The sequence below is a fragment of the Mytilus californianus genome, unplaced genomic scaffold (assembly GCF_021869535.1).
Source record: "Mytilus californianus isolate M0D057914Y unplaced genomic scaffold, xbMytCali1.0.p SCAF_8, whole genome shotgun sequence".
In the NCBI taxonomy this organism is placed as follows: domain Eukaryota; kingdom Metazoa; phylum Mollusca; class Bivalvia; order Mytilida; family Mytilidae; genus Mytilus; species Mytilus californianus.
Window position 1 is genome coordinate 63,755,743 of NW_026262734.1, and position 15,379 is coordinate 63,771,121.

At 32.7% G+C, this 15,379-nt stretch overlaps 1 protein-coding gene across 1 annotated transcript in view; it reads left to right on the top strand.

The window, feature by feature from the left end:
• Positions 1-15,379, top strand: part of LOC127712830 (uncharacterized) — a 270,720-nt gene that overhangs the window by 102,167 nt on the left and 153,174 nt on the right. The gene's annotated exons all lie outside the window — the stretch shown is intronic.

Genomic DNA, 15,379 nt, shown 5'->3' on the forward strand with positions numbered 1-15,379 from the left:
TTAATTTCGTTGTCAGTTTTTCATCGACTTATGTGTTTGAATATCTCTTTGGTGTCTTTCGCCTCTCTTTTTCAAGAACAGAGAATAAAAAATTATAAAAAACTTACATAAATTCATAAAAGAAAACATGCACAAAGGTAAACATGCTTCTTATCTAAACAATTTAAAATATAGCACTAGAAATTAATATTTACTTACAAACACTTTCCTGGTCTAGCGTTAAGGTAATGAAAACCTGAGTGTGGAAATATTTAAACCGTTAGAAGGTGTATTTTCTCATGATAAAAATAGCTGTTATATATAGTTAAACGTTCATATGTCACCATCAACCCTTATCGTACTTCCCGTTTCACTGCATGCACGATACTAAGAAAGATATGGGCCTTTATTTGGAATTATATTGCGCATTTATTAAGGAAATATTAAAATTTTCAAAATGTATTTCATAAGCGTAGATATAATAAATTGCGTTGATTTAAAGTCATATGAAACGTGTTTCTTGTAAAAATAATATCTCTGAAATTATCGAACCAAAGAATGCATATATACTAAACTAAGTCCTGTATTAACGATTATTTTTAACATTTATTACGAATTTATAGCGTTGTATCGACCAATGATATTTCATTCAGTGGTTATTGATCGTTAGCTTATTAACTTTCGAGTTTTTGCCGAAGTTTACCGGATCGTTACATTGATAAACAATCAACACAGAGCACATGAAGCACGAAAAAAAATAAATTGAAAGAGCCATGATATTGTTTTGATATATTTTCCATGCGTTCCCATTTGTTTATTAAACTTTTCCTTAACAGTTGTTAAATGATTTGGTGTATCTAATTTGTTATTTAAAGAATCCGTTATTACTATTTATTTTCACTTTGGTGAACATTCTTTCATCACGGATTCCCCTCGTACTTGTGCTGTGCGGCCACCGAAGTTCCAACAAGGGGTCTCGTAGTGAAGGTGACTGCATGCGGAAAAATGTTGGCAAATTAGTGTATGGGAAGACAATAATTCAATAGCCGTACATTTATGAAGGTTTTGATAATATGAAGGATGTTCTTTTACAAGAAAGATTACGTACACTTCTTTTAAAGTCATAAGTAAAAAAAAAAGTCAAAAATAGCCATTTAAGTATTTACACATATTCCGCTTTTTTTTATTTAGTTCATATGACCTTAAAAAAAGTAGAGAACATATATATTTGAATAATGAGTTTATTTCTACTAAGATAGAAGAAAAAAATAATTTAGGGAAACTGAAATCGTCACTTTTATAACTTAGAATTGTATTTATTTTTTTTATCTTTTTTATTCATTTTATCAATAGTCGGGTTTTTACATCACTCAATTAGAACCACCTGACCAAGAAAATACAACAACAAAAGATTATTGTTTTACAAAAATAAATAAACATTTGAAAATCTCCTAAGGTAATTAAAGATCATAATTTAAGGGAAAATTGGACAACACCATAACCGAAAGAAAAGTTGAACAGTCAAGCAACATTTGACAACAAATTTCCCATTGCCAATGTAAAAATTGAAAACAATTTTTTTTTATTATCTTTTGATGACGTCCTTTTTTCTTCTCATGTGTACAATCAAATCAAACATTAATATGAAGACAACTCTGCAGAATTCATCTTTTATTTTTAATATCCAAACGAAAATAAATAAATTCCACATTTGTATCTGTTAATATTTTCTTCAGAATTTTTTGAATTGTATAGTAAATTGAAAGCCATCATATGTCTTTGTGAATGAATCATTTATCACTTCAAACTGTACGAAATATTTTACTTGGGACTTGTTTGGCAACTGCTAGTATACGTATTATAAGACGTGTTACTAAAAGGTATAGACTCAACGCAGAGGTTGACAAATTAGCCTTTAAATGTGAGGACTGTGTTAATACATTGATCATCGATTTAAACCGGTAATATTTAAATCATATAATATGCGTGATGCTACACACGTCTTGGTTCAATTGAAATATATTAATGTAAAACCTTTCAGTGTAAGGTACGAAATTTAATCATTTTCCGATATCATTGGTTGTGATTATAGGTCGGGAAAGGTTATTCGTATGTGTATGGAGGTGGAAGAGGGTAAAGTAAATGCAAATTTGCACTTCTAGATTGATGAAATTTATAAAAAAAAAATGGCGTGGTCGATCCGTCGAAAAACAAGTTACATTTTACAAAATAATGAAAATGACAGGGATATTATTTTTTTGGACATTTTTACGCTCATGGTGGTTTAACGGGGTCAAACGGGTCAGAGCAAATGGCAAAAAAAAAAACACAAAGCGTATGTCTATAAGATGAAATATTGAAACACAACTTAAAAAAACAATGGAGAATTCCATGATTAAAGCTATAGGTTAACATGTTTCAAGTTGAAAATTGATAAAGATGTGTATAGTAGATTATTGAAAAAAAGACTGGGTTGGAGGAAAAATGAGGATTCTACTTGAGATAAAATTTACATGTAATCAATTCTTTCTTTTCTGCCAAAAAAAGCAGTAGTGAAAAGAAACACACATTGAAAGTATATATTCCTGAGTAGGTGTGAAACAGATTATTCTATTTAGGATTATATGCAAGGTCTAATAAGGGATCACGGGGTCGTAGATGTGCCATGTTGGTAGTATATAAAATTTTGCAAAATTGATTAAGAATTGATCCATAAAAAGAAGTAGACATGTTATATATATATATGTTAGCGGCAATAAGTGAAATTAGGCATTACGCTTATATTCTAGGCAATAAGCTAACGCATAGGCAGTAAGTCTATTGTCTAAATAATGTTAGGCATTACTCTTAAATCCTAGGATTTAAACTTAAATCCTGAAAATGAAGTCCATGCATTAATATAAATGCCTAAAATGAAAATGAGAGTAAATAAAAAGAAATTTATTCAAAGTTAAAATACATGTGGTACATAATAAAACAATAAGAACTGAAGTTAAAATGTCAATTACCTGAACTAAAATCATAAGTAAAATATTGATAACAAACCTCATTGAATAAATCTCTTAAAATATATGTAAACTTGTTGGATAGTTGTTTCATTGCCAATCATATCACATCTCTTTATTCTAATATTGATAGAAAATTGTATTGATTTTTTTTTACCAATTGATGCTGAGATATGGAAGGGAGGGATAAATCCTACTTTGTAAAGAATCACTCTGATTCAAACAAAAAATTCTCTGAAACTGACATTATCAAGATGCTTGATTTCTTGATTGACAACATATTTGTTACGTTTGGAGGACGTGTTTTTCAACAGACTGTCGGAATTCCAATGGGAACCAATTGTGCCCCTCTTCTTGCCGACTTGTTTCTTTATTATTATGAGGCTGACTTCATACAGGAGCTTCTTAGGAAGAGAGATAAGAAGTTAGCAATATCCTTTAACTCTAGGTTCCGCTATATAGATGATGTTCTCTCACTAAATAATACAAAATTTGGTGACTATGTTGAACGAATCTATCCCATCGAACTAGAGATAAAGGACACTACAGATACAGTTAAGTCTGCCTCATATCTTGACTTACATCTAGAAATTGACATTAGGGTCGGTTGAAAACAAAACTAAAACTTTACGACAAAAGAGATGATTTCAGCTTCCCAATTGTGAACTTTCCATTTCTATGTAGCAACATTCCAGCAGCGCCTGCATACGGAGTATATATCTCCCAATTGATACGATATTCCCGGGCTTGTGTTTCCTATCATGATTTCCTTGATAGAGGATTGCTGCTCACAAGGAAGCTATTAAACCAAGAGTTCCAAATGGTGAAGTTGAAGTCATCCCTTCGTAAATTTTACGGACGCCATCACGAGTTGGTTGACCGTTATGGAATAACTGTTTCACAGATGATATCGGATATGTTCCTTATGTCGTAACTACAATACCCTTCCCTTTTCACGAATGTCACTTACCGAATTAGACTATTTACCGGATTTGTAATAACATAAGCAACTCGACGGGTGCCACATGTGGAGCAGGATCTGCTTACCCTTCCGGAGCACCTGAGATCACCCCCAGTTTTTGGTGGGGTTCGTGTTGCTTAGTCTTTAGTTTTCTATGTTGTGTCATCTGTACTGTTGTTTGTCTGTTTGTCTTTTTGTTTTTGGCCATGACGTTGTCGGTTTGTTTTCGATCTGTGAGTTTGACTGTCCCTCTGGTGTCTTTCGTCCCTCTCTTATATGGCACAGACGATTGCAAAGTTTTTAAGTTTCTAGCATTTGCACCTGGTGATCGTCCAGTACATTTGTGTAGAGCAGAATTCTTTTGTATATGGACTTATTTGATTCCAACTGACCACTTAATCAATTCATTGTCCCTCATCCGTGCAGTAAGCATGTTATCAATATATCCTTTTGACCACTCAATCTACCATATGATTGGGGATATAGGCTTCCCGTGAACAATAAATAGTTCTGGCCATATTATCATTAATTCGGATATAACCAAAGCTGTAAATACACGACTTTTGTCACTTTGCTGTTTAGGCACAGCAAATATTGTGAAAACATCAATTAAATTAGAAGCAACCTTTGAAGCATTTTTTGACATAAGAGCACTAATAAAATAAAATTTTGTTATTTGATCTTGGTACACCATAAGACAATATAGTTTCAATCTTACTTTGCTTGGAAATCCATCAAATCAACTTGTCCTCTTCTGTGTAAATCTTTGGATAAACATGGGTTTTACTACTACTCCCTTCTGTATGCGCTTTTCATGATGTTACAATTTTAACAAAATGGAAGAAATAGTACAATGGAATCATGGAAAATTTTTGTGAAGCCATTATTACGTTGTTTTTTTTTTATACGGTCTACAATAATGTTAGTCCGCTATGACCTATTTCTTTATGTGTTTTCCCAAAATACCATACAATACCTAAACATAAACTTTGAAATGTCCCTCATCATTCTTGTTTACTTTAGAAACCAGTCATTCATACCTCCAATGGCAAAAAAATGTCAAACTATTTTTAGTTGTGATAGTCTATATAGCTGCCTTCTTGTCTAGTGTCAACAGTTTTGTTTTCCCTGATTCAAATTTATATTCCGCAAAAATTCAAGAAATTTGTAGTCGCTTAAAGGCTAATAATCCAGGACTACATGGGTATTTAAGAAAATTTATATATTCAATAAAACCGATGGAAAGATAATGTGACTGGCAGAAATTCATATCTACAATTGTCTATTTATGAACAGCTCTAAATAGTTCGATTAGTGAAGAGAGAATTTTCTTTACATAACTTTCAAATAGAATCTTCAATTCCCCTTTTTCCATTAGACACAATTATTTGCTAAAAACTCATTATTTTTGCAATACTATAAAGAAATATGGGTAAGTTATGCTTTGAATACGAAAAGTTGAAGATCTTTAAATGAATGTATATGAAATTTTTGAATATATTTTTTTTCTAAATATTATTCATAAAGAATATTTTACCGAATGACCACGTATTTGGAATATAAAACAAAAATCCCAAGTTTAGCTTATTGCCTGAAATGATGTTCGGTAATAGGTTAAATAATCTTCATCAGATTTCAGGAAATAAGCTTAATGCCTGAAAATTTCGTGTCTTTTATTTTTGGCCATGGCGTTGTCAGTTTGTTTTCAATCTATGAGATTGACTGTCCCTCTGGTATCGTTCGTCCCTCTTTCACTTATTGCCGCTAACATATACATACATTGTGCAAGCTTAAGAGCTTTCTATATAAATACTGTGTGGAAGGATTTTATTGCACAATATGCATAGTAGTAGAATGCGATCAGTTTTATGCAAGTTAGGCGTTCACAAATATGGTCTGGATCCCATAGATGGTCATGCCCCCCTTTCAACGGAAGTCCATACATGGATCCTCGTATGAATCAATCCAGATTCTATATTTTGTCGTATATACCGCACCTCAAAATGAGTCACTACAAGTTCTTATTTGGTAGTGCAGTGTCTACCTCACGTCAGATGATTCACTACAGGACGTGTCCCATCCCCATGTAGTCATGCAGTGTGAATTTTCTTCAGAAGAATCAAACAAGGATCTGATCTCATCCCATTCCAACATCCCTTTCATCAGATGAGTCATCCGGACATCCCGAAAACAGGATGGAATAGTGTCGACCCCTAAAGTGCCGACTATGAGAACTTGTAGTGACTCATTTTGAGGTCCGGTATATACGACAAAATATAGAGTCTACTTCCGGAATGATTCATACGAGGATCCATGTATGGACTTCCGTTGAAGGGGGGTCACAACAATCAATGGGATCCAGACCATATTTGTGAACGCCTAACGCATAACTTGCATAAAACTGATCGCAACCTTCTACTAGGAATACCCCTTTTGCCACTCACCTGCATGTCCATCTGCCCACCGCCCACCGCCCGAACAACTTTAATCTTTTATTTGATAAGACGGTTATACATTGTGTTATTTAATTCCCCAGGTCGTAAAGTTCCTATTTATTCGATATAAAATTCTACTGAGTTAACTTTATTTCGTTCTTACTGGGTGCACGTTTAACTTCTCAAAACTGAATCTTTAACTTAACCCTACCAAACTAGAAAAAGGTGATGTCACCGCTGTATCCATGCATGAATAAAATAAAGCTCTTCAAAAATTTGATTTGGTAAACAGTGCTGATGAAGTACAATATGAATTGATTGATTGATGGTTTCTTAACGTCAAGTGGCAAATAGTTCGTTCATTTTCAAGACGACACAATACAATTTGAAGTAATTGTGTTTAAAAGACACATTTGATGCATCCGTCAGAAAAGGTTAAACATTCTGTTCGTTGTGAAAATCATAAAGAAAATCAACATCCTTATAAAATGCACGTTCTAAATATAGTATACTCTGTATTGAGTAAACGTGTGAGTTGTCTTCGTAGTTAGTCGGACAAACCTTCCAAACTGTATTTCACTTAAGAAGACAAAGTACAACATTCTGTTCATGGAAAATTATTTTAAAAAATCCTGAGAATATATATGCACCCTCAATATAGATAAAGCACTCCATATCCAATACTCAGCTCTTTCAGCTGCACTAAATTTTCGCTTAGAGTGTCATATTCAAATTTTCGAAATTGTTCTCCAGCATTTCTAGCTTTTGAATGTTAAACCATGATAATGCAAAGTATAAATCAGTTGGTTCATTACTCCATTTCATCCTATTAAGTATAATTTGTTTAAAATCTAAACAAAATAATTTGTAATACTGACTCTGCTACAATAGACGGGGTCAATTTGGGATTCCTAGAGAAATATACACAACTTTCAATCCTTCCAAATTTCGAAACGTTGAAGCGTTAATTTGTTACTAGTAGATTTCCAGAAAAGTCAAGTTGTGTTATATAGCTCGGAAACACTGGGATGGACCGTAACAAGGCACCTCGACATTACGCAGATCAACCTTTCTTCCAACATCTTCATGAATTGAGAAAAACGTAAACTGTTTTGTTATAATCTTTATATGTCGTGCATTTTTAAGACAAGAGTAATTTAGGAATTCGAAGTCTGTGTAAATGGCACGAGATACAAAATGTTTGTTAGAAATCATCATAAAAATTAAAACGTAAAATGTTTTGTTATAATTTAGGCCGTTACATTTCTCAATTGAATTGTTTCATATTTTTCATCGGACCTTTATAGCCGAATATACGGTATATTAACTATATAAAAATAAAAAGATGTGACTAAATTGCCAAAGGAGACAACTTTCCACCTGAGGCATAATGACGTAGAAGTTAGCCGCTATAGGCCACCGTACACCAGTTCCCTTTCCACAACTAAAGCCTTAAGACTAACTCTTGTAATACTACACATGAAAAATTTAAATAAATATTTTTGGATTGTAAAAATATATTTGGATGTTTTAAATGAATTAAGATAATTTTTGCTGTTGATGATTGAAAGTTATGACTTTTTGAATCTTATATATACTAGACTTCCCTAATTTAATAAAAACAGAAGATTACTTATTTTACTGAATGGTCCTTTGACATGAGTGCAAATATATTGCTGCTACTCATATTAAACCTTCTTCTGTTATAAAATTGGTTAATATGATAGGTGGGTTTTGTCTTTTTAAATGGTATCACATTTCGTTTTGCTGGGGTCTTTTATAGTTTAATGCATATCATGGTTTTTGCTCCTTGTTCATGTTGTTGAGAACCATACTATTCTCCTATAATATATCCTCGGCCTTTGGTCTCAGGTGAATAGTTGTTTCATTCATAAACACACCACATCTCCTCATTTTTATATAACGATCACTCAAGATTGATGGCGTTGTCAGTTTGTCATCGGGACCTTTATTCAAATATGTTGAATATCACTTTGTTACCTTCATATAACAAAATATAAAACAAATGGTGTAAAATGTTTGACAGAAAACATGCTTCAAAGTAAACATATGTCTCATCTAAAAAAAATAGAATATAGCACTAGAAATTACTTTATACTTACAGACACTTTCCTCTTCTAGCATAAAGATTATGAATACCTAAGTGTGGAAATATTTTAATCATAAATGTGTATTTTCTCATGAGAAACATAGGTATAACATATAACTGTACGTTCATTTGTCACCACCCACCATTATCGTATTTCAAAATTCACTTCATGAACAATTTTGAGACAGATATATGGGCCAATATTTGAAATTATATTGCTCATTTATTGAGAAAATATTTAAAAATTCGAATTGTATTTCATAAGCGTAGATAAACTTAATCTTTTAGAAATGATATTATACAAATAAAGTCACAACCTTGAATGCGTTGATTTAACAAAGTAGATAACATATTTATTTAGATTATTAGTACATTTTTAACAGGGATCAAGAACACTATTATTAAGGGAAGTTGAAATCGTCACTTTATAACTTATATATAATTAGTACTGTATTTAATTGTCTTTGGTTTGACCTGTTGTTATCTTTTTGCTTCTTGACTTTCGGCCCTGATTTTTTCTTTCCTTTTCTATATATGCTTTTTGATTTACCCTATGTTTTTGTATTCTAGACGAGTCATATCTTTCGTTGTGCTAGATCTGTAAAGTCGAATATATCCTAGTGTCTGACACGTCAAATTTTAATATCACCAAACCAATGATTTATTACCTCTTTATTGTGTAAGTAAACAATTTGATGTGTGTTGTACTTAACAAAAACAGAGAAGCATGTCCCGTTTTGAAAAAAAGGTTTAAAGCTATTATTTAACATCAAACAATTGTGAAGCTTAATCCTAAAGGTATGTCTTTTCTAAAAATCATATTCTAACTCTATGAGAGCATTTCATTTTCTCCGTCATCATAGGTACATCAACCATATATTTGATTCTTTCGTGTTTTTATCATATAGATATTACGAAAGATAGAAATCGTCACTTTTTAAGTAAATTTAAAGGACAACATCCACCCTGTAAAGCATTATAATTGATTGTTGGTGTTTTAACACCACTTTTAAGCGCCACATTTGGGCTATTTCGTGGCAGCTAGTTTTTATTGGTGGAGGAAGCCGGAGTGCCCGGAGAAAACCACCGACCTTCGATAGGAAAACTGACAATCCTAGTCAATTAAGATTGGAGTCGAGTGCACCCGCACGAGCGGGGTTCGAACTCACAACCTCAGTGTTGGTAAAGCATTATAATCGTGAAAAGAAACTTTTATGGTTAAATTCAACCTTTGATGTCTATGTCAGCGCAAAGCACCATTTAAATCTAACTTTTGGGAAAACATCAGATGTTTGTCAATTTTAGACATTTTCAGATCATATATAAAGTGGATTGCTAAAAAGTATGGTTAAAAGTTGGATAGAGTACAATTTTAATAAATGATATGGGATAAAACTATTTAACTGCGACATGTAAATTATAGTGTGTTGTTTTTTTTTTTTTTGTTGCTTTGGACATCCAAATACTTTTACATGTTTTGTCGTCAACATTTTAAATATCATGTAATTCCAGATAGAACAATGCATTACGTATTCTAAGGATCTAAAAAGAAGCGAGGATAACAAGGTGGTAATCAATAATCAAATTCAAGGAAAAATTAGACTTTACCATGACCGAAAGCAAAAGTTGAACAGTCAAGCAAGAGTTAAAGCAACAGTTGGCAACAAGTTCAACATTGCCTATGAAAGAATTAAAGTATTTATAAGTGAAATAGGAAATTTTGTAGAAAACTGTAATTATTTATTATTATTATTGCGATAAAGCCAAATGTAACAGCACAAACACCAGTAAAACATTACCTTCGTTAAATCAAAGATACTAGTACATGTAGTATTTTGCCAAATCTCATAAATTGAATATTGGACAAACCAAGGAAACAAACTGAGGGAAACGCATGGACTCCAAGAGGAGCGAGACCAGGTTGGTCAACAGGGTAAGCTTCTCCTGCTAGGCATGTATTACCCACCATGCGAGTCCACAATTAGTCAAAATTTCACAATAAGGAACAGGACGTACTCGGTAAAATTATGGATCAAACGTTTATTCTGGCATCCTGGCATCTAAAAACCGCAAAAAAACAATCGCTAGTGAGTGCAGACACAGACACATTGTATCGGTCAAACAACTTGACGGTGACCGTAAAACTTATATAGTGTCGATTTCAGTTGTTCTTCCTCAAAACTTGTATTTAACATTTATTATAGAAACTAAAAATATACACTTAATCAATGTAAGTTTGAGGTAATACATTAACAAGATTACAGTGACATGATTTCTACTTTTTCCATTTTCCAAAGACTTGTATACTATTCAGAGCAGTGACGAGTGTTCAATGAGTCCCCTTTATAAGTACGTTTCAAGATGTAAAATTACAGTGTTATGCATCAAAAGAATTTATGTTGTGGTGTGAAAAGTTGATTCGAAACCAAACTGTTCATTTAAAAGTAAGATGTAGCTAACGATCATTGAATGCCTTAGAAGAACTATATCAATTTGACATTTAGAAAGGGCTAAGGACGGGTGCGTAAAAAAATGTGCTTCGTTTCTATTGGCACTCAAACCATATGATAGAGGGAAAATATTAACACTGTCTAATGATAGCGTCATATATCCATATCAAACAAAGTTTACGGTTGGTATATATGAATTGTTATGTCTGTCTATCTGTCTGTTTGGGTCTAAGTGACTTGAATGATATGAATGAAATTTTCAATGATTGTAAAAGATATTTCAATAAAAGTTCTATATGAGTCTTTCGAATTCTTACTAGAAAGCCACTGCTTAACATGTAAAAGTCTTCGTTTAAATGTGACATTACGTATACAGTGGGTAATATAAAAATCATTATCAAACGGAGAAGTTCCTCACTGGTGCTTAATAGGGCTCGTACTGTTCAGTCTTTAGTTTTCTGTGTTGTGTTTCGTGGACTTGTTAATTTTTTGTCGTATTTCGTTCTTTGTCACGGTGTTATAGGTTTTTATTCGACTTGTGTGTTTTTGGGGTCATTTTGTATCTTCCGCATCTATTTTTAAATCTGTTTAACTTAGAGGATAACGTTTTCTGTCATTTACATTAGTATCACTGATGACTTGTTAACATCCCTTCTCGTCCTTGACAATTTGGTAAATGTTTTCAATAGTTAAACAGATAGATTTATGATTTGCTAGATGTCTTATGAATCGCAACTTCTTAGAATAAATACAGTCAGGCCACAGAAATTACAATCACATAATGCAAGCTGTGCATGTACTGATTTTGTGTCATGGAGGAATACCCCATATTCCTTGTTTTTCTATTCTATTAAACATATCATTTTTTCTTTCAAGCATTTTGTATAAAATGTCCAATCCTGATCGAAGGACTTGCCGACTGGTTGACCTCCAGTTATCAACTGGCATTCCTTGGTTTTTTCCGTTAAAGTTGATTCCAAGACAATCATTACGCGAGGAACATTTTGATGAGCAGGAAGTTGCACTTTTTCATGTTCTGGCTGCTAGTGAGGTCATAATACCATATGTTCCCGTTACACCACAGTAATTGCCAGTGAATAAAGCTAGAGAAGATATACTACCTTTTCAAGTGTGTTTGATTGAAATTTGCTGGTAAGAAATTTATAAAATCATTAAGGAATATACATCTCTCATGAAAGACTCTGAATCCTTGTCTGAATTCGGCTATATCTTATGTCCTCTTTTGGCTTGATTAGCTTTTCAAAGTTTGTAGAAGATTTTGGATTTCCAAATTGTACCGTTTATTTTATTTCATTAAGATACGCAATGATATTCAAATAAGGGTACACAGATGAATCAAACATTCAATAGTTCCTTAATATTTAGTAATAATATAGAATTCATATTTTGTAACTCCGTTTCAATACATTAAAAGATACACCGACATCGAAAGTTCAATAGCAAAATGATACTCATGTTTTTCTTTATCAATTTTACAAAATCGTGGAACATTGCATACTAGTTAAGATGGAAGAGCAATATTCAAAACGAAGTCTCCAGTAACGACTAAAAAATTGGGACATTTTAGTGTTTCAAATAACTTGAATAATATATATTGTTACACGTTTTCACATGGTTCATAGGGACGGAAAATTGCTTTCCCTATCCATCATTGCCTCTTTTTCTAGTGGCAAATTATGTTCCCGCCCTTCATCCCGGTCGAACTACCTTGCAGAACCTACTTCTTGTATTTATTGCTCATTTTTTCTCATCTGGAATATTCATGAAATAATTGCCACTAGTTGTTTAGCAAACACAAATTATTCGTAAAACTTAAAAGACAAAAAAAAATAATAATATGCACACTCTCACACTTGAAAACAAAAAATCAAGGTATATATGTTATTTGCAGTTCCAGAATTTAAACTTCATTTTTCAAATCCCAAAACTACCTCGGTGGTCACCAAGCAGCGTCCTCGCATTGAGTGCGAGATGTCTTGTTTTTGAACAACAGCCGAGTAAAAACAAAATTTACCGGATTCAAAAATGCTATTTGAATCTCGTTTTCATTTCGTTCAGTTTCGAAGACAAAGTACATGGAAAAGAATGTAGTGAACAATTTCGGCTAGAAAAGGCGCAAACATTTGAAAAACAATACAATTAAAACACAGCTTCAAGTAAAGGTTACTTAATATCGCTCACAGGCTGTCTTGTTCTGATTTTCTCTTAAAGAATTTCAAATCTTGTATCATCAGGTGTGCCAGAATGCCAGATAAGGCATGATAAGCATATCATATTTTCTTGTAAGCATTTTGTATAAAACTGCTATTCATGAACATATGTCTTAACGATCTGTTGACCTCCAAAAATGCTCTGACATTCTTCGGTTTTGAGATTGAAATTGACTCCATGGCAATCATCTATAAATGAATATTCAGATGCACAAGTTAGTTCTGTTGCGTTTCTTTATGGTTGATAGTAAGGTCATATTATCATATGTTCCTGGTTCACCACAGTAAAAGCCATTAAACTTAGCTGAAAAGACAAGTCAGCGAGAGACGGGGTTAAACGTGTTTGTGAGCGCTCAACCCTCCCCTAACCTAGGACAGTGGTATAACAGCACAACATAAGAACAAACTATAAAAATCAGTTGAAAAAGGCTTAGTTCATCAGATTGATTCAAAGAAAAATATCAAACAAAAACACAGACAGGACGTGGCAGGGTTTATATTCATCCCTCATCCCTAACAACAAAAAGACACTGAGTACAGATCTGAGAGTACTCGCAGTTACAGCTAGTTCAAAGCCAATAACAACTGATAAAAAACCCATGTATCTTAGACTTAAACATCAATTAGTACACATCCAACATCCAATGGATTTAGTGTAAAGACGCCATTAACAGACAGAGAAAAACATGACCTTGTGCAATGCCAAAACATAGGTATCGACAGATTGTAGTACCGTGAAAGTACATATATATGTGTAATATTTAGTATTGTTTTAATTTACTGATAACAAAATCAATATTTATACTAAGCCTACGAATTGTATAATAGTTGTTTATAGTTCCGTTATATTGACAAAATTAGGTGAGCAACCCAAACAATCATAGTAGGTTAATGTGACCATAATTGGGATCCAGCAGCCAAAACTGTGCAAAGATACATCACAGACATACAACGCAAATGACTAAAGAATAATCATTATCTGTACAAAAATCTAGTTAATCTATATTGAATGTCTATGCTACATTTGATATACTTCATAAGCTTAATTTCAAGAGTTAATATTTGCTCCCAGTCATTCGATTTTGTTTATAATACCTTCTGAACGTCTGTAATCTCGATTTGTACCTACAATCAATTGGGATTGCCGATCTAGACCGCAGTCAATTTGTGTATCTCATTTTAAAAAAAGGACTGGAATATGATCTATTGTACTTACGAGTAGCAGCAGCTTATGATTTGCTTAGTATAAAGATATATATAACATATAATTTCTACCAATACAAAATGTGCTTCAAACGTGAAACATTGAAAATGTACGTGTCTTCATTGCCAATAGCTACGATTTAGACAAAAACATATAATAGATTATTTTGTTTCAAACATTTATTACAGCGGAAATTTGAAGAAAATAATTTGGCTATTATCAATTAGTTTTGTTCAACTTTGTCAAAATATGCTCAAATACTTCGCTGATGTATTTTTTGCTTGCAAATTAATCATGCAACCTCATTTGTATCCATATTCATGCAACCTTCAATATGATCCTTGGCCAGAGGTGGTTTACGCGTGTGCTAAGCATGTTCAGTTATAGAAAAGAAAAGAAAAGAATGTCATCAGGAAAAATGAAACAAAGGAGTCATCGGAAAGAACCATTTCGTTGAATGATTCGGCACACAACAAAATCATTCTTATACAGGTAAAACGATTATTTGCAGACTTTTTTTTTAGAAAATAGTGACATATTATCAAATGGAATTTGAAATATCTTTATTATTAGATTGCACGTGCTTGTCTCTGTATCTTTTTTGCTTCGCATCCCGGCGCGAAGCAATTAGTTTTGTACTATATTCACGCCATCTTGAAAGTATAACGTAACACATATCGGTTCTCATTGGTTGCCTGCTGATGTGTGAAAGATTCTATTTGGCTAGAAAGAGATATATTATTGTGACATATTCTGGACATGAGAAGTTATTAAATACAGACAAAATTACAATATGTGATTTTGACTTTACTAGTTTAGCTTGCTTATGCAATGTCGAGTCAACTTAATATTGATAAATAGGAGGAAGCGCAAAGATGAACAAGTTTCTAAGTGATCATCTGACTATATATGCATATACAGCAACACTTAAATGTAATTATTACTGCCAATGATCTTCACAAATTTTGTCAGAATGCATGTATTCCATATTATAAAACCAAATG